The following is a 20,640-nucleotide window of genomic DNA, read 5'->3' as shown; positions in this document are numbered from 1 at the left end:
CTTTGGTTTTAGCCCAATCAGACCATTTCAAATTGCTGACTGCCAGTACCATGTGATGATCCATTATGTTGTTTTAAGGCACTAAGTTTGTGCTAATAGTTACAGCAGCAATGGAAACTAATACAATTATGAAAAACTAGAGGCCCAGTGTATGAAATCCATGCACTCAGGGGGTTGCAGGAGTGGTCCTCAGCCTGGCCTGTGCCCTCTAGCAGTCCAGGAGCCCTCAGGGGGATGGCCAACTTCCAGACATCCTTAGCACTGCTGCAGAGGTGGGAGAGACTCACGCCCCCACTGCTGCACTTGCCAACTGTGAGCCCGGCTTCTGGCTGAGCAGCACTCCCCCTGTGGGAGCGCACTGACCACCAGGAGGCAGCTCCTGCATTGAGAATCTGCCCCCTGGTGGTCAGTGCGTGTTATAGTGGGCAGTTGAGCAGGCTTACCATATCATTATTATAGTATGCTTTTATTGGTTGAATGGTGAACTGGACAATCAGACACTTAGCATATTAGGCTTTTATTATATAGGATGTATGGAGGACTTGGAAGAGAAAAATAAAAGCATTTAATTTGCAAACAGTTATTTAAGGATGACAAAATGGTATGAGGACTTACAGATACATTATAAAAGAAGATAATTGCCCATAACACATAATACTTAATATAACCCTATCAAATTCATAACAAATGTGTTTCCTGTATTGTTTGGAATGTCTGACCTCCTATTTTGTCCAATGTCCATTTTGGCAGATCTGGATTTCAATAACTAGCACAATACCTGGTACATAGTAGAAGCTCAATAAGGAATGAATCCATTATATATATATATATATATATATATATATATATATATATATATATATATATACTAAAAGGGGCTCTAAAACAACAAAACTCACTATCACATATGGCTTGTGACAGTGGATACATTAGTAAAGGAAGGAAGAGAGAAGGGAGCTAAAATTAATTGGAATAAAAATAGAAGTCAAACTGAGATCCAAATGAATATGCTAATACATTCCTAGTGAGACATTTTTAACCATTGACAAAGCTCTTGAGTCTTCATAACATCTTGCAGAAATGCATGGCACAGATACAGCTGAACACCCACCAGCTAAAGCTGGGCTATGATTGTTCTGGCAAACACATAACCCAGAGTAAATACTGTCTTGCACGAAGCTGCGAGGAGGTGGATCGGGCATTGTACAATAGTTACCGTTGCCGGGTATTCGGCATCCTTTTTAAAGATTTAATCATTAAGATGAGACTCAGTAGCGCTGGAAGAGAAGCCAGTGATTGTGTGAGCAGGGGAGGGGACAGCACCGGTCTTTTCCTTCTGTTCAACTCTTACTCCTGACTAAGAAAAGTCAATTCACCTACTAGCTATTTATTTAAGATGGCACAGATAAAGAATCACAAACAGTAACTTCCTTCATTTCATTTGCTGGAACACACTATGTTCTCATATATTATTGATCACAAAGCAATATTTAAATAAGGTAGCAATGTAAAAAGTACACAGGAATCTTGTTCTATTATTTTAATTAATTTTAGGACCAGCACTCTGGCACCGTCCTTTGTGGGTACATTTTAAAGGATGCACGTACAGATTCACACAGCAACGGCAGACTCTGAGAGCTTTCAGAACAGAACTTCTGTTTATCTTCTCCTTGTCAACCGGCACCTACTGCCATACATTCCTTTCAACTGAGTTCCTGGCAGAACAGCATTTTGAAACACTGATCCTTTGGTGTAGTGCCCCTAAATGCACAGATTACCTGGAATTCTGGATTCCTGGGCCCCGTCAGAGAGATTCTGATATAGAGGAAAGAGCACTCTCAGAGGAGAACCACGGCTCCACATGGCAAGAGGAAACCACAAGTGCACAGCAGCAGGCCATGAGCAAAAGCAGGGTGTCCTCTCCAGACAGGGGCCCGAAGGAGAAATGAGCATGAGGGTGGAGGCCATCCAAAGATGTGTTAGAGGAAACAGGTTATTGAACACCAGTAAGGACTTTATAATCTGCTTATCTGACCATTGAAGGTCTAATATGGGGTCCAGGAACCTCTACTTTTAACAAGCATTGTGGGAGACACTGATTTCTAAGACCAGGTATATGAAACCAGAAGTTTTACAATCAAATAAAAACCCGGACAATGATATCATTGCTCAAACTCCTTTCTTTATATTACCAAGTCTTTCTGTACATGACCTCCTTTAGGTCTTCACAATAATCTGTGATTTAGGTATTATTATTACCCCCATTCTGATGAAGAGGCAAAGGTTTAATTCACTTGTTTTCTTAGTCTGCTCAGACAACCTTAACAAAAGACTATAAACTGGTAGCCCCAACAACAGAAATTTATTTCCCTACAGTCCTGGAGGCTGGAAGCCTGAGATCAGGTGTCTGCAGGGTCAGGTTCTGAGGAAGCTGTCTTCCCTGCTTGCTCATAGCCTCCTTCCTGCTGTGTGCTTACATAGCTTTTCTTAAGCGGCTTCGGGGAAAGAAAGATTGTCATCTCTTCCTCTTCTTAAAAGGTCACCAATCCTATTGGATTAGGAACCCATTCTTATAATTCATTTAATCCGAATTATTTCCTAAGGGGCCTATTTCCAAATAAGTTTTGTTGGGAGTTAGGGCTTCAACATGTGAAATCGGAAGCACCATGCATAGTCAACTTTTTCAAGATATTTTGATGAAAAGAGAATAAGAAAAAAAGGACTAATAATTGAAGAGTGAAGTGGGATTAAAAACAAATTGAAGATGGGAGAAATAGTGATTTTCCATATTGACTGCAATGATCAAGTAGAAAGGGAAATCTTATGACCCAGGAAAGAAACAACTTCAGGAGTCAAGTCCTGGTGTGAAGGGGGCTGGGACATACTGCACAAGCAGAGGAGCTGGATAAGCAGGGGCCTGGCGGGTTCCTCCTCAGGGAAGGGAGAGGAGATGGCTCTTAGTCTATGTGGTATGCGGAACTGGGGAAGAGATTGCTTCTCTTCTGAGTAGTGCTCAGTGAAAGCAGAAGAAAGATCATTAGCTGACAGCTCAGTGTGAGGTTGGGAGAGGAAGATTGGAGTTTGAGGTTTAAATCCAGGGAGAAGGAAATAGAGTCTAGAGGAATGAAAGCACGAGAAAATAAAGTTTGGTTACAGAGGAGAATGGAGAGTCCGTGTATTATTTCAGCAAATGTTTACTTAAAACAATCATAATAATAAATGAAGGAGATGAAGCTATGAACTCCTTTTCCCCTCATCTGCTCACTTCTCTCCACCCTAATTGAGTGAGTTCCCTAAGGTTCTCCCTCAGCTTCCCTTCTTTTCTCTCTAAATTATCTTCCTTTGGGGTATCCTCCAACCCCATACTTTCAAGTCTACTGATACACACTAGTCTATTGTAAAATACATATTCTCTCACTGAAACCTCTCACCAACTACCCAATAGAATCACAATGAGAGAGACATGTGTCACTTTACATTGTCTAGCAGTCATATTGATAACAGTGAAATGATAAAATTAATTTTAATAACATTTGAGTTAACCCAAGAAATCTAAAACAAAGAATAATGTACAAATTGAGAAAGGGTATCTCAGCTGCAGAGGACCCTCATGAGGAGTCAGGGGTCAGAGTCCCACAGAACCTCTCCAGCCCAGAATTCCGGTGCCAGGAAGAGAAGTTCCCATAACTTCTGGCTGGACAAACCAGCAGAGATTGTGGCTGAGCGGGGGCTTCTGGAATCCCAGGAATTCTTCTTAAAGAACTGATGTGTGGACTTACTCACTGACAGACACACTTGTTCTGAGCTTCAGTGCTGGAGCAGAAGCTCAAAAGGCTCCAGGGACCTATGGGGAGGAACTGAATTGCCTGGCTTCAGGGCAAGGGCTGGAGGAGCAGCTTCTCCCAGGCAGCGTGCTGGCAGAGGCCATGGCTCCTTTGCTGAGCCATCTCCCAGCAGGGACAGACAAGAGTCTTCATCAACCATGGGCCCACACAAGCTGCTTCCAGTGAATTTTTCATACAAACGGCCTGTGTTGGCTCATGTGGTAGAGTTTCCTAAAATCTCTCAAAGGTTACAAATCACAAACAGGCAGTATCTGGCATCAGAGTGCCCCATATATTTTGTTAAGCAGCCACAAGCCTGGCACTACCAACAGCCATCCTCAGTTTGTAGGTTAGCTTCTCCCAGGCACCTCCAAGCCCAGCAAAGGGGCAACCATCTGCAGATCACTTTGTAGCTCATACCAGATGGCCCTAGACAAGACACTGGCAGTGACTGAACTTGGTCTGCACCTCCCAAGAGGCCCCAAAACTAGCACATCTAGCAGGCAGCTTCAGACAACAACAGAGAACCACCTCACCACCTCTACAAACAACACACTATAGGGCAAACATGGCAGGCACTGGAATCTTGCTAGAGTGAATCCTACTCTGTAGAGTCAGCCTTTGCATAACAGCTCCTCCACTGTAGTCATGATCAGTCCTGACAACAAGTCCATCTGAGAGCCAATCCCTCCCATTTATGTGCCAGTGGGAACCAGGGTTCAACTACAACAGGAGGGAATATACAATCCACATAAGGGACATATCTGGAGTACCTGGATCAGGTGACTAAGAAGACTGCATCATTGGGCCCTACAAAACACCTACTCTATAAGGCCACTCTACAAAGACCAGGAGACATAATAGCTCTACCTAATACATAGTAATAAACACAGGGAGGCTGCCAAAATGAGAACACAAAGAAACATGTCCCAAATGAAAGAATGGAACAAAAATAATAAATAAATAAATAAATAAATAAATAAATAAATAAATAAATAAAATAAAATTAACAAAATATAGACAAGCAATCTACTAGATGCAAAGTTCAAAACACTGGTTTATAAAGATACTCAATAAAATAGGTGAGAACTTCAACAAAGAGATAGTTATCATAAAAATGGGAGGTAGAAAACATCATAAGAAACTAGTCAGAAATGAAAAATATAATAACTGAAATGAAGAATACATTAATAGGAATCAACAAGTAGATCAGAAGAAGTAGAGGGTTAAATCAGCAATTTGTAAGAAAGGTAACAGAACATACCCAATCAGAATAGCCACAAGTAAAAAGAATACAGCCTGGCCAGTGTGGCTTGGTAGTTGAGCTCAATCCATGAATCAGGAGGTCACCTATTCAATGCCCAACCAGGGCATATGCCCAGGCTGTGGGATCAGTCCCTGGTAAGGGGTGTGTAGGGTGGAGCCAATCATTGTTTCTTTCTCATCCATGTTTCGTTCTTTCTATCCTTCTCCCTTCATCTCTCTCTAAAGTCAATAAAACTTAAAAAAAAAAAAAATCCAAAAAATTAAGATAAATTAAGGGACCTCTGGGACAACATTAAGCAAAACAACATCTTCATAACAGAGGTGTCATAGGGGCGAAAAGAGAGAAAACAAAAGACAAATTTGAAGAAATAATGACTGAAAATTTCACTTAATGAAGGGAGTAGAAAGAGGAGCCCAGGAAGCACAAAGAATCCCAAACAAGATAAACTTCAAAAATCCCACACCATGACATCATAGTTAAAAAGCCAAAGGTTAAAGACAAAGATAGACTCTAATAAGCAGCACAATAAAGAGTTATCTCCAAGGGTGCTTCCAGGAAACTGTCAACTGATTTCTCAATAGAAACTTTGCAGGCTATAAAGGATACATGAAATGCTCAAAGTAATGAAAAGTAAGGACCAAAACCAAGATTACTCTACCCAGCAAAGCTAGCATTAGGAACTGAAGAACAGATAATGAGATTTCCAAACAAGAAAAAGCTAAAGGAGTTCATTACTACCCAACTAGCATTACAAGAAACAGTAAAGGGAAGAAAATAAATAAATAAAATTTAAAAATAAATAAATAAAGGTAAAAATATAAGAACAATAAAATGGAAATAAGTACATATATAGCAATAATTACTTCAAATTTAAATATAATAAATGCTGCAATCAAAAGGTATAGGTGGCTGAATAGATAAGAAAATGCTATCTATAAGATACTCAATGATAATTGAAAAACACACATAGACTGAAAGTAAAGGTATGGTAAAAGACATTTCATGAGAATGAAAATAAATCCTGGTGTAGCAATATTTATTACAAAACAAAATATACTTTACAACAATAGACAAAAAAAGGCCACTTCTGGGTATTTATTTGAAGAAACCCAAAACACTAATCCAAAAAGACATATGAATCCTCATAGTTATTCACTGCAGCACTATTTACAAGAGCCAATATAGGGAAGCAACTTAAGTTTTCATCTGTAAATAAATAGATGTAGAAGAGGTGGTACGTATATATACAATGGGATATGATTTGCCACGAAAAAGAATGAAATCTTGCCATATAGAGGGTATTGTGCTGAGTGAAATAAGTCAGAGTAAGACAAATGCCATATGCTTTCACTCATAGGTAGAATCTAAAAAACAAAATAAATAAACAAGCTGAACAGAAACAGACTTATAGATACAGAGAACATTTTTCAAGACAGAAAAGGGGGTAAGGGCATAGGTGAAAAGGGTGAAGAGATTAAAAAGTATAAATTAATAGTGACAAGTAGTTAGAATATAAAGTGGGGATTAAAGGGAATATACAATAGTAAATAATATTTTAATAATTCTATATAGTGTTAGATAGGTAATAGATTTATCAGGGTGATCAATTTGTATGTTATATAAATGTCTTATCACTATGCTTACACCTAAAACTAATATAATATTTAAAAAAACTAATGTCAATTGTAATTGAAACGTAAAAAATATTTTAAAAATAATCATGGAGATTTAAATTACAATTAAAAAATTTTTTTTAATAAAGGAAAAAATGGTCATTATGTTTCAGAAGCATGGATTTTCTCCAGCTTTTTAAATATGTTCCCAAGTACTACTAAAACCTATTTTTCAAAAGTAAATTCCCTCTCAGTTGTTTTTTTTTTTAAGAACTCAAATAATTAATTAAAGATAAGGCTAATATACAGAATGTTACATCCAGGGGTTTCACTAGTTTGAATAATTACTTTAAGAAATATATCTTAAAATATTTCCAGCAGGTTCATCCTTTTATTTGCACTCCATAAATTTGCTGCTGCTGTTATATCTATAAGGAATGCCTGTAAATTAAAAAAAAAAAAAATACCAAAAATAGCATTGCCACAATTTTTTTTTTAGCAATCCATTCTGAAGGATCTGTGTAGATGAGTTGAAACATGGACTTGGAGCTCAAGTGAATAGAACTATTCCTATTTGCCTTCCATTTGGTTTGTTAATCTAATCTTATCTGGGATATCTTCAGTGGTCACTTCTGTTATATAGTGATATCTTTCTTTATACAATGAACTTTAGAGGTCAGTAAGACCAGTGAATAAATTCATAATCCCCAGCTAGATGATGTATACAGAGCACTAAGTTAAGTATACAATTTATATGTTTCCAAAAATTCTAGTTTAGCACTTCTTAGTTGGGATTCAGGAATCTGTATTTTAACAACTCTACCAGGTGATTCTCATCATGAGAGAAGTTTGGGAAACACTGATGTAGATGAATCAGGAAATATTTTAGCTAACTTATTTTGGGGTGACTTCTCTATGCAAGGATTTGGAAATGGAAGCAAATATATGTAAAAATGCTCAGTTACCACCTAAACCAGCCAATAATGAAATTCCAATGCCCTTAGATCAGGGAGAAGTTGCCACGTTCCACATTGCTGTATAATTCTTGTTATGGGGAATATCCTTCAAAGGCAACATACTATCTACATATAAAAACCTAATATGCAAATAGACCGAATGGTAGAACAACTGGTCACTATGATGTGTGCTGACCACCAGGGGGTGCATGCAGAAAATGGTGGGCATTGGCAGAACACAGGGGGCATCGCGATGATGGAGCAAATAAGTGGGGGCGCCAGACCAAGGCACCAGTTTCTGTCATCAGGTTGAGCCTCTGGTGGTTACTGAAAATTCTTTGCTCCCATGTGCCACAGTCCTGCCCAGTGCTCACACCCACTGCCCACACCTAGCGCTGGCCCCAATCGCTCAGCACTGTCAGTGGGTGCAAGCATTGGCTGCTGGCCCTGATCTCCCCTCAGGGCTTCTCCTCTTCCCCCTGCTCCTGAGGGGTGATTAGTGCAGCAGTCACTGCTCACACCCACTAATGGCACTGGCCCCACTTGCACCCACTGTGGATGCTGGCCCCAATTGCTCTGCTCAGTCAGCGGGTGTGAGCAGGGCCAGTGCCATCAGCGAGTGGGAGGAGTGGCAGTAGGAGTGGGATTTCTGGCAGACAGGGCACCAGGAGCCATGGGAGGAGGGGCTGGGTAGGGACACGGAGGATGGGCCAAGACCCACCCTGTGCCCACCACAGCCTCACAGCCCACAGTTCCTTTCAAAGTGCACAAACTCGTGTACTGGACCCCTAGTCCGCTATAAGATCCATGCATTCTTCTATTCTGCCCTGTCAGAGATAGACTTCTCAGTTGTGTTAATTCGCTCTCATCTTTGGTATTTAGGGAATAAGCATGTTTTGCTTCCCCTCCTTTGGAAAAGTTCTGTCTGACCACATTTCTGGTGCACAAATCTTTATGATAATCAAGTTCTTCATAAATGCAAGGTGCCTTTTACTCTGTAGGAAAAGCAAACTAAACTTCCTTATAAACAGGGAGACATTTACTCAAAGGATCATGAAATTTTACATAATTACTCACCAAAGGGAAATTATACCTTGCCTAGAAGAAGGGGCAAAGGAAGATATAAATAGTAAAAAATCCTGTGAGTTACCATAACTACTAGTACATGGAATGATATCTTTGTGCCGACTGCTGCCTAGAGAAGTCCAGCTAAGTTTTATAACCTCTGAACCAAATGGTGCTATTGCCTGTGATTCTACAGGCAGAAGTGGCAACTGCATTTATATGCAACCATTTTTCATTTAGTTACTCAGGTACAAGGAGTGAAGATGTTGGGTTTTTAAATAGTCAGCAGGGGGGAACAAAATGCAATGAGTGACCCAATAAGTAACCTTCAATTCTGATCATTGCAATAAGCCATCTTCTCTCGGCACCATCATTTATGCCCTAAAAACTTACCATTTTCATTCACATACAGAAATGTTCTAACACAATGTATAATATCTATAAACACTAAACTCCCAGGCTTCGCTCTACACCCACTTCTACAACATCATTTATATGATCCCCTTTAGAGCAAATCTCATCAGGTGAGAGACAGTGCCCAGGTCCTCCTTTCTTCTCTGCCTTATGAGTCTCATGGTTTAAATATCATTGTATACTGTTGATTCTCAACTTTTATCTTTAGGCCATGCATTTCCTCTGCGTGTTAGACTCCTATATTCAACTCTATCACTACATGAATGTTTAGTAGGTAACTGCAACTTAACATGTTCAAACAGAATTTTCTACCCTACACACACTCAAATCCCAGCTTTCCAAGTTATTTCCATTAAAGAAAGTGATACTCCTACTCACCAAGTTATTAAAGCAAAACCTTGGTAATTAACTTTTTCGTTAGTCCACATGGCTAAAGAAGAGGTTGGATCTGTTATATATTTGGTAGTGATAGCACTTCATATCTTGGTGGATTGGATATGGGGATCCCACTGCCTCTACTGCTGGTTACTACACCCCAGTACCCACAGAGATTTAGGAGTCATAGTTTCAACATTAAATCAGATCTCTCCTCTACTCATAAATCTTTAATTCATTCCTATTACTCTTATAGCAAAACCCAAATTCCTAACTGTGGCTCATCTACCCCTCAACTTGACCTCTTGCCTATCTCCTTCTCACTGAGGATGCTTAAGCCACACTGGCTCCTTTCTGTTCTCTGAACATGCCATACACTTTCCCACTTACTCAAGGCCTCTGCCAGGTCCTGTGCTTCAAGTATGCTTCCCCGTTTGCATGGCAGGTAGCCTAATGCCCCTCCTTAGAAAGAGGCCTTCCCCAACCACCACCTCAAAAACAGGCTCTCCCAGGGCAGCTCAGTTGGTTTTCATCACACACACACACACACACACACACACACACACACACACACATATCTCTCCAACATACTTCCACCTCCAACTAACCCGCCATCCCCACCATTTAAAATCTTCTTGTTGGTCTATTTGCTTACTGCTTACTTCTCTCTCTGGTTCACCACCATAGCACCTCCAGCGCCTAGCACAGATTCTGCCTCATAGTGGGTTTAAAATTAAAATTTACTAAATGAATGAATAAAAGCTGGACTAATACCAACCGAATTTAGTGAAAGGAGACTAGCTCCACCTCATAAGCCCTTTATCAAGCCGACTCACACACCCAGTGAATTACCTCATACTAAAGATTGATTTATCAAGATAAGCCACACTTTCCCCAAGCTATTTGCACTTTAATATTGGGTAGGGAGAGAGAAACAGGGTTTTGTTTTTTATTTTTAACATATGTACAATTAACACTTAGTTTATCCCAGTGTGAAAGGTACCACAGATAACGCTCAGTAGCAAGGTCTTTATTTATTTATTTTTTAAAATATATTTTATTGATTTTTTACAGAGAGGAGGAGAGAGGGATAGAGAGCTAGAAACGTCAATGAGACAGAAACATTGACCAGCTGCCTCTTGCACACCCCCTACCGGGGATGTGCCCGCAACCAATGTACATGCCCTTGACCAGAATCGAACCTGGGACCTTTTGGTCCACAGACTGATGCTCTACCACTGAGCCAAACCTGTTTTGGCACAAGGTCTTTATTTTATAAAGGATATTCAGTTCATGTGCATACAGTATTTTAGGAGCCATGGGTACTTTGAGAATCTGATATAAGTTTGTATGGAAACATATGGGGAAAATTTCACTTACACAAGAAATTTATATACACTTTGAGAGATAAATGAGCTGCCTGAAATCTGTCCATTATGTATTGCTAAAGACTATGTATCTTAAATAACTCAATCCTCTTTTTACTAAGTGAATAATGCATTTACATGTTCACCCATTGTAAATCTTGGGTCATTGTTGGTTCTTAAGCAACTTGAACTTCCTCATTGCCCTTTCAAATTAAAGAGAAAGAATATGTAAATTGCAGGAAATAGTGAAGGAAAGGAATACTAACATTTACTGGACATGGATATATGTCCAGAACTATGCAATACACAACCCATGGATTACTACCTTTAATTCTCAAAAGCAATCCTATGTGATCAATAAGCTCATTTTGCAGACTGAAAAAAAAAAAAAAAACTGAAGCAAAATGAGGTCAAATAAATGCCATGTAAGAAATCCATGATAGGACCTAGATTCATATCTAGATTTTAAATTCATGTTCTCTATGTTATACCATTTATTCATAGTTTTAAAATGGCTTGTTCATTCTTTCATTTAATTAATAGTCTGGACATTCCCCATAACTCTCTAAATTCACCTTCTGTTATGCTCACCTTCGATCACTTGATTCAAGCCACACAGGCTTCCTTGCTATTCCTTAACTGCAATTCCTTAAACATAATTAGGCTATTAGAGCAATTAATAGACTCAGTAGTACTGATACTATTGTAATTTGACCTAGTTATTAATAACAGGAAAGGAGCAAAGGGATGAATATTATTACAATATATGCCATTTGTGCAGCTTTGCCAGTAAGCTGCAGTTCAACACTCCCCAGATAGGAAGGGCCTGGGCAGGAAAAGAATAGACGCCTGGTAAAGTTTGAGTGACATAGGAAAGGTACTTGTATGTCAGTCACACCTGGGAACAGGTCACTGGCCGTAGTAGCCGTGGCCACTTCAAATGCAGGAAGATTTGAGATCCTTAAGCTCCTACACAAAGGAGTTTGCTCTCATGCCAGCTTGACTCTTGCTCTCTAGACTACTGGCTTGTGACGCTCTCATGGTCCTGCACTTGCCCACATGGCCCACAGCCATGTGGAGTCCCCACACAATGGACTAACAAACTGCAACTAGTTTAATGCTAATCCGGACCCAGCTCCACCATGGAGTGGAAACTCTGGACACTGGCTTTGCTTTTAGCTCTGCTGAACCCTCAACTGCACATCTTTTAGGACTGGATTAAGAGAAATGGGACTTTGGAAACCCAAGGATGTGATTCCTTGCAAATAAAGGTTACTCATTCTCCCATGCAAGTCTCAGAAAATTCTTTTTCTCAAGATACCATAAGGAACTGACCCCCAGCTCTCAATGGGGATACCCCCACTGCCACTAGCACTGGAAAAAGACCATCCATATTTCCACGATAACAGTACTACTGTAAAATACTACTATAATTACTTATATGTACAAATAAGAGTCTATGCCTTCATAAGAACCATTTTTAGTAACAATTTTTTAAAAAAGATGATTAGCTCAACTAACATACTTGAAATACAGATGTGTTTATGAAATTAAAGTATTATAAATTAAGGAGAAACTAGAGGCCTGGTGCACAAAATTCATGCAAGAGTAGGCCTTCCTTTCCCTGGCTGCCAGCACTTCCCTTAGGCACCCAGGACCCGGGCTTCCCTTGCAAACCGGCTTCATCCAGAAGGTCATCCAGAAGGACCTCTGGTCTAATTAGCATATTATGCTTTTATTATTATAGAAGACTACAAGTTAAAACAACTATAATAATAAAATAATAAAAATAACCTCACTTTAAAGAGCTGATTTTTATCCCATTTGTAGATATCAACTCCAATTCTTTTAAACTATAACAAATTCATTAATGGAAATTACAAACATACTGAATTCAAATGTTCTACTCTATTCTACATAACACATGTACTGCACAAAACGTATAGCTTCAGTTGGAAACACTGGGAAATATTTCTGTGCAGTTTTGCTTTTTTAATATATATATTTTTATATATTGATATCTTCTTACTTATCTTCTTATCACTAGTAAAAATAAAATACTCATGATCTGTTAATATTAGTATAGAACTGAAAAGACTTCTAAATAATAAAGAATCTGTTTGATGTGTTGAATATGCTAAGATGGTTCTACGGTTTGTAACTGCAACAATTATTGTAAATTTTTTATTGGTGAATTTTCCTCTGTGTCTGTCAGCCATGCTCAGACATGCCTTTCTCATTCATACAAGCCAGTGATTTTGCTATTTGATCTCAGCAGCTCATAAGGATCCCATACAAGCTGAGACTTTGTTATTCTGAAATATTTCTAACATGCAAAAATATATAGAGGTTATATGAGATACTCACATACCCACCACCAAGAATTTATAATTCCTTTCCTTCCTCCTCAGCATAACCACAATATTGAAGTTGCTACATATCCTTCTCCATCCATATTTTTATTTTTTTTCCTCAGATATATATATATATATATATATATATATATATATATATATATATCCATAGAGAACATAAGCACAGGTGTTCCTCACCTCACCTTCAGATAAGGATACATCCTGATAAACCCATCATAAATTGAAAATGTCATCTCTCAAAAATGCATTTAATACATCTAACTCACTGAACATCGTAGCTTAGCCAAGCCTACAATAAAGGTTACTCAGAACACAATTCCCAAAAAACTCTGGCAATACAGTACATAGTAATGTCTGTTGCTTACCCTGGTGATTGGATGGCTGACACAGAGCTACAGATCACATCTCAAGAGAATATTATGTCATATATCCTTAGCCAGAAAAAGATCAAATTTCAAAATCCACAGTATGGCTTCTACTGAATGCATATGACTTTCAAACAAATTCAAAAAATCATAAATCAAACCATTGTAAATCAGGGACAATCTGTATCATGCCATACTTTTCTTTGGTCTATCACCACAATGCTTTCAATATTTGGCCAATGCTGATACATGAAGATCCAGCTCATTTGCATTAGTCTTATATAATACTAGAGGCCTGGCGCATGAAATTCATGTGTGGGTACGGTCCCTAGGTCTGGCCTGTGATCAGGGCCATCTTCCCCAGCTGTCCTCAGCCGGCCCCACCCCCGCTGTCACTCACCTCTGGTTCCCTGTTCACCATTGGGTGATCAGAGCCTGCTGGCTGGGGGAAGAGACTGAGAGGTTGGCAGTTCCCACCTGCTTGCTAGCCCCACCCCTGCCACGAGTCACCCTCTGTGTGTAGGGTGATGAGCGGGGTGCCATCTGCATCCCCTGCCACCCACCCCTGGCTCCCCATTCACCATCAGGTGATCGGAGCCTGCCAGCCAGGGAAAGGGATCCAGAGGTGGTCAGTGCACCTCATCGTGACTGGTCCAGCAGTTATTCTGTTCATCCTGCCATTAGGGTCAATTTGCATATTACCCTTTTATTATATAGGACTAGAGGCCTGGTGCATGAAATTCGTGCATGGGTAGGGTTGCTAGGCCTAGCCGGCAATCAGAGCTAATCAGGGTCTTCTGGCTGCTGACTGGGGCCTCCTTTCCCCAGCTGCCAGCCAGGGTCTTCCTTTATTCTGCACCACCCCCTGATGGTCAGCACACATCTGAGCAAGCAATCAAACTGCTGGTCTCCTGGTAGAACTCCTGAGGGGACAATTTGCATATATAAATACAGGAATTTATTTATCCCTTTTTCTTGTAAATAGTCATTTATATTGCTTCCAACTTTCCTCTACTAATATCACTGCAGAAATGAATATCCAGGGCACATAGATTATGAGAGTTTCCCTATAGTGTATGCCTAGAATTGAAATTATTAACATATAATGCAGAGTTTCAACTCTGGCTATTGCTAAATTACTTTCTGTGGAAAAGAGACAGTTCCATGACAGGTCATCGAGGCACCTGACTGCTAGATCCTGGCCAGAAGAGAGATTGCTTCCCACCCAAATATCTCCTCAGAGACTGTCTGATCGACCCTCCACCATGTCCCACAATATGATGGTGCCAGTATGGGGTTTGGAACAGATCATTGTCCTGGACAAGCATATAAAATGTTTTCCCCTTATCTGGACAAGTCACATTCTGTCCTAAACATCCTGTCCTGTCTTATGGGCCTCCTTTGTGAGTTCCTTTCATAAGTTCTTAATGTAATAATGATCTTTTATCTTTTGGACTGGGGAATTTTTGATACCATCCCATTCATTTGACTTTCCATATGATCCAAATTTCTTGGAATTTTGTTCCACTTTTTTTTTCAACCATGTGTAAATATAATAGCAGCTTACATTGGTCAAATTTTTGCCATGTGTTAGGCACTATTTTACACAGTTTACATATTTAAGTTATTAGAACTCATGAACAAGGTACCTAAGTCATAGCAAAATAAAATAACCAATTAGCACAATGAGTACCTGGTGGTGCTAAGATTCAATCTTAGTGAAACTCTGGAGACTGTACTTAGAGCCCCCACAGCACACTGCCTTGAATTCAGTGCACTTTGAGAATAGATGCTCCTATTTGTTCTGTGTGCAGCTGTATACACATCTGTCAAATCAATCTTGTTAACTGAGTTACTCAAGCTTTTATATCTAAATATTTTGGTTCAATTAATTTATTAATTTCTAAGAGATGTTTTAGCGTCTGTGTATGTGTAGTAGACTGCTTTTTAGCTGAATTTTACAGTTTACTCAGTCTGGGATTTTCTGTTTTAATGAATGAGTTTTACTAAGACACGTGACATTTTATAACTATTTCTTCCAATTTATTTTGTATTATATATTTTTCATTGTTTTGGTCATTTCCATTTTTCTTTTCTCCCTTCCATCAAATTAATCAGCCTTTCAGTACAGCATATATTTCCTTGTTTCTAGTGATTTCTAAACTAGAGTATACTTTTATTCTTTTATTGTTAACCTTAAATTTTTAAGATGAACAAGTAAACAAAAATATGTTAAGATAATTAATACTTTTATTTTTGTTCTGAAAACTGCAAGGAGTTTAGGAAGGCTTAATTCCAGCCCCTCAAACATATCATTGTTGTCTAGAACTTTATTTCCACCTACTTTAAAACCAATGCTAAGACACTTTTTGAAAATCATTGCTTCTTACAAAAATTGATGTTTTTCTAGAATCAATTTCCTTCTTTTAAAATTAGTAACTTCTTCAGAAAGAAACGGTAAGAGGCAAAATCTAATTCTTAATGTGACATAAACTATCTTCATTTCCTTTTATTCTTAAATGATAGTTTGCATATAGATTTATAACTGTTCTTACTTTTATTCCTCAATACTTGAATATATTTTTCTTCTGCCTTCTTGCATCTATTTGACTAATTAGAACTCTGCTACATATCTTATTGCTGTACCATCTTGGATGTCTTTCCTCTTTTGCATCTTTAAAGATTTCCTTTTGTGTCTGCATTTCTGTTTCACAGTGAAGTGTATGCATGGGCCTGGCTCTTGCTTCAGTCTGAGACCCCATTTTGTTCTATGTATCTGTGTTATTTTCTATTGTTATCTATTTGGCTATTACCTCTCCTTTCTATTCTCTCCTTCCGGAACTCCTGCTTTAGAGTTTTATTTTATTTTATTTTATTTTTATGATTATTTTTTTTAATTTGGGAAAATGGGGGGCCAGGCAGGAGTCTACCTCTAGGGGGAGAACTACCCGGTGCTCTGGCCTTTGCTTTAGAGTTTTAAAGCTTTTGGGCTTCCAATTAAGTCCTTGATCATTTTTTAATTACTTTTTTATATGGTTGAGCACAATGGTGTTTTTTTAAGGTGGCTACCACCCAGAAAGGTTTTTTTTTTTGAAGTGGCTACCACCCAGCATTAAAGATCTTATAATAAAATGACATGGTTTGAAATCACTATTCAAAATTATTATCACAGCAATATTAGGTGAAATGAGATGCCAGAGATCAAGGAAGTTTTGATCTCTCTAAAAAACATGGAATTGTAAAAGCTTAGTTCAGAGATAGTGATTCCTTCACATACTTCCAGTTTCTGTGTGGATAACAGAACTAAAAGAAGCCTCGTGTTGCACCTTTGATTCACAATAAGGAGGCAGAACTGAAGCCCCAGAAATGAACAGCTCAGTGAGCGTTAATTAACTTCAATCACTGGATGGTGGGTTCTACAGGAATAAGACCTCATTTACACGGGCTGACTTCATACAAGGTCCTGATGCAGCCTTGTTCCCAATCTCACTATGGTGATGTGCAAGAAATGAAGAGAAGTAATAAACTGGGCACTTTCTTACCAAAAATCACTGGAGGTTTTTTTGAAATTTAGATGTATTGACTGGGAATTTTTATGAATTACTGGAAATTGATATCAATATTTTCAAAAGTGAATCACTGGCAAAGGGAAAAAAAAACAAAAATGCTCTATAATATGGGAAATCCTAGTATGTACTTCTTCTCTGAACTTCTCAATACATTACAATATCAGGAGGAAAAAAGAGAGAGAGAAAGTTTAAAGGGAGAAGTGTGTATGGGGGGGGGGGGGGGAAGAAGACCCTGTCAAAGGGTCAGTGAGAACAAAGTCTGGTAAGAATGCTAACAGAAATGAGAGGCGTGAGAGGAAGAGGGGAAATCCAGAGAAGAGATGGGAGGACATGGAAACCTAGGTGAAAGAAGAATCAGGACAAGGCAGGAGGGGCACAAAATATTATCGTCCACCTGTATTAAAAAGAATTTAGTTTGGTAACCAAATACATGATCTAAAATGAAATTTAAGAGGAAAAGTCAATCTAAATATATGTAAAAGTATTTATATTGTCTCAATCTTAGTAACAGTTTGCAACAGAAGAATTATATAATCAGGACCTTAGGATACTCATTCGTCTTAAAATGTTGATCAGAGAAAAAAATGAAAGCTGAAAGTACAGGCTTTCCAGCAGGAAGCAGGGTGATTAATGGAGTAGGCCTTGGGTGAGCTGAGGGCACCAGAGTGGCCAGGAGGAAGCTAGAGCCCCCATTCAGCCTAGGTCTCACCCTCAGGAGTCCAGGGCCCCTTCTGTCTCCTACTCCAGTTCTGTGGGCAGCTGCTGAGCACCCACAGGCCACAAGGACATGATGTCATTGGACCAAGGGGATGGCAGGCCCAGAAGAATGTCAGTGGCCCCAAGGCAGGTGGGCTGTGAGGTGCCTCAGAAACAGACACTGGAAGGGGTAGCTCAGTGCACCTGGAGCTCAGCCACCGCTGCCTCAGGACACGGGGCTATGCAGATCCTGGCCCTGGACTGACCCCTAAGTGCCTAGTGAACAAGATGCCAGCCCGTTCTATCCCTCCTGACCTTGACATTAGAAGAGAGACAAGGGAGAACAGCATCCCATATTTGTTGGAGTACCCCCAACCTTGGGGAAGATCTCATGGCCATTTATATAGACCTGTGTGTATACTATGAAACAGCGCTCCCAAGTTTCACTCATATTTTTAAAGGAAAACACTGTATTAAATTATTGAAACTTGCTAAGAGAATGAACTTAAATGTTCTCGTCCCCACCAGATAGATAGATAGATAGATGATTGATAGATAGATAGATAGATAGATAGGTAGATAGATAGATAGATGATAGATAGTATGAGGGATATGTTACTTAACTTGATGGGGTGTCCTTTCACAATCCATAGGTATGTCAAATCATCATGATGTACACTTAAATATCTTACAGTTCTGATTGTCAGTCATCCTTCCATGAAGGTGAAAAAAAAAATTTGTCTGATTTTGCCACATCTGGGCCTTCTAGATGTAAAGAAATTCTGACATATGATGGAAAAATCCCACCTCTTGAAAATACCTTTTTGAAAAAAGAAGTCATAGGAAATAAACGTCTCCTGAAAGTGACTGGGAAATTGAATTTTCAGCCCAGCTTGCCAGCATCCGTTCAGTAGGTGAGTGGAGCCAAAGGCCAGGAAGAGGAGCAGAGTGGCTCGCTATGCACACTGCTCATGTCCGGAGGCATCTTCATGTCAAGCCCATCTTCCCTTTTGTACATGTTCTTCTTCGCAACTCCACAGCTAGTTTACAATGCTAAGCAGTTTTCTAAGAATGCCTCTAGAGATTGTGAAGTGCCTGTATTATGTTTCAAGGAGGGATGGTAAAATGGCACATTTTAGAAATATCCTTTGATAAAATTCACATGCAATTTGTCTTTTGGAAATGGGGTGACCAAACCACCTCTTTGAGCAGCACACAATGTGTGTGCCCTGGCTCAGGCCACGAGGGAGAAAGGAGTAAAAGGGGCTGCAGAGGTTTTTGTTGTTTGGGGGCGTTTTTAAAGACTTTTTATTGATTTTTAGAGAGAGAGGCAGGGAGGGAGAGAGAAAACCATTGATGTGAGAGAAAAATATTGATCAGAACATCAATGGGCTCCCCTACGAGGGATAGAGCCCACAGTCCTGGTGTATGCCTCAACTGAATCAAACCAGCAACCTTTTGGTGTACAAGAAGATGCCAACCAACTGAGCAACACTGGCCAGGCCCCAGTGCTTTATAGTAACACAGGATGAGTCACTGTCCTGCATGTTCTGTGCATTTTGTTTTACTTTTCTGTGTAACAAAAGAATGCATCCTAATATTATAACGTCTGTATGTTAAAGAGGTTGCCAGCGTATGACCACAGTGGAGTAAGTAAACTGGTTTGTGCCTTTTGTGTTAAATTTATAGGAAAGACTGTCCTCTGAAAATGACTTGGAAAGATGGAATTAAATTAATCTGCAAGCATCACACTGATACTTGTCCACAGAGTGAACACTAGACATGTTGAAGGGGAAGTGTTAAATAGAAGAGAAAATCCTGTGGTTGATCATGATAGGCTAAAAATATTTCTAATCCTTATGATTGACAACATGTTTTACGTTCATGCATCCAAATGAAACTATATGTTATCCTTTGGATGAAGCCTTTGCTACATGGCCCACTCACACCAAAGGGCACTCACAAAGTACTCTAATGTGTGTGTGTGTGAGTGACCTGGGCAGCTGGCCTGTGGCTTGGCAGGAAAACCATCTTCGGATCCTGCTTCTGATCCTGGTCTCTGTGCCTGCATAGGATGGGGGGAGGGGAGGGGCTCGGATGTTCTTTAGTTTTAAAGATCAGCAAACTCTTCTAAGGGCTGTTCTGTCCTGTCTCTTCTTTCCTAATCCCCTGCTCTTTAACTGTCTTCCTCTCCCTTCTGAAATGCCAGGGGGGGGGGGGGGGGGGTAGGGAAGGAGGAGACTACATGGTCCTGGAGGAAGCCAGCCATCCTCATCCCATTGTTCCTTCAATCCAGTCCTGCTTTGTCTTCCATGGAGGCCACTTGCCAGCACCAAAAGGAATATTAGGAGCTTTAACTCTTAACCACTACGATGCTGTGTAGGTCATCACAAGCAGCAGCACCCTAACTAGAGTTCTCACTTTTAAAATTAAGGTAATACTGGTGGTTTAATCTGTTTAGAACAAGGTAATTACAGTTGTATGAAAAGAAAAAAAGAAACCTTCGCATTCTCTTAACACCACGTTAACATTCTTGAAACTGTGCATAATTCCTTTCAGTGGCTAAAACATTTAAAGCTAGACTGTAAGAAAATATCCAGATTCCCTGTAGTTGGTTTGCTGCCACCAAAACCTTAAAAGCAGATGTTCCCAGCAATGCCTGTGTAGATCACACAGGTGCATCACAGATCCCCGCTCCCCTGGTCCACCTCGGGGAGCCTGTCATCATCAAAGAAAACAGCTACACTCCTTTGA

General features: G+C 39.6%; 1 protein-coding gene across 4 annotated transcripts in view; it reads right to left on the bottom strand.

The window, feature by feature from the left end:
* GRM8 (glutamate metabotropic receptor 8) overlaps positions 1–20,640 on the bottom strand; it is a 717,908-nt gene that overhangs the window by 317,575 nt on the left and 379,693 nt on the right. The window lies entirely within an intron of this gene.

The sequence above is a fragment of the Pipistrellus hanaki genome, assembly GCF_964339955.1.
Source record: "Pipistrellus hanaki genome assembly, chromosome: 10".
Classification (NCBI taxonomy): domain Eukaryota; kingdom Metazoa; phylum Chordata; class Mammalia; order Chiroptera; family Vespertilionidae; genus Pipistrellus; species Pipistrellus hanaki.
The sequence above is the reverse complement of the archived record's forward strand: the minus strand, read 5'-3'. Positions and strand labels throughout refer to the sequence as shown.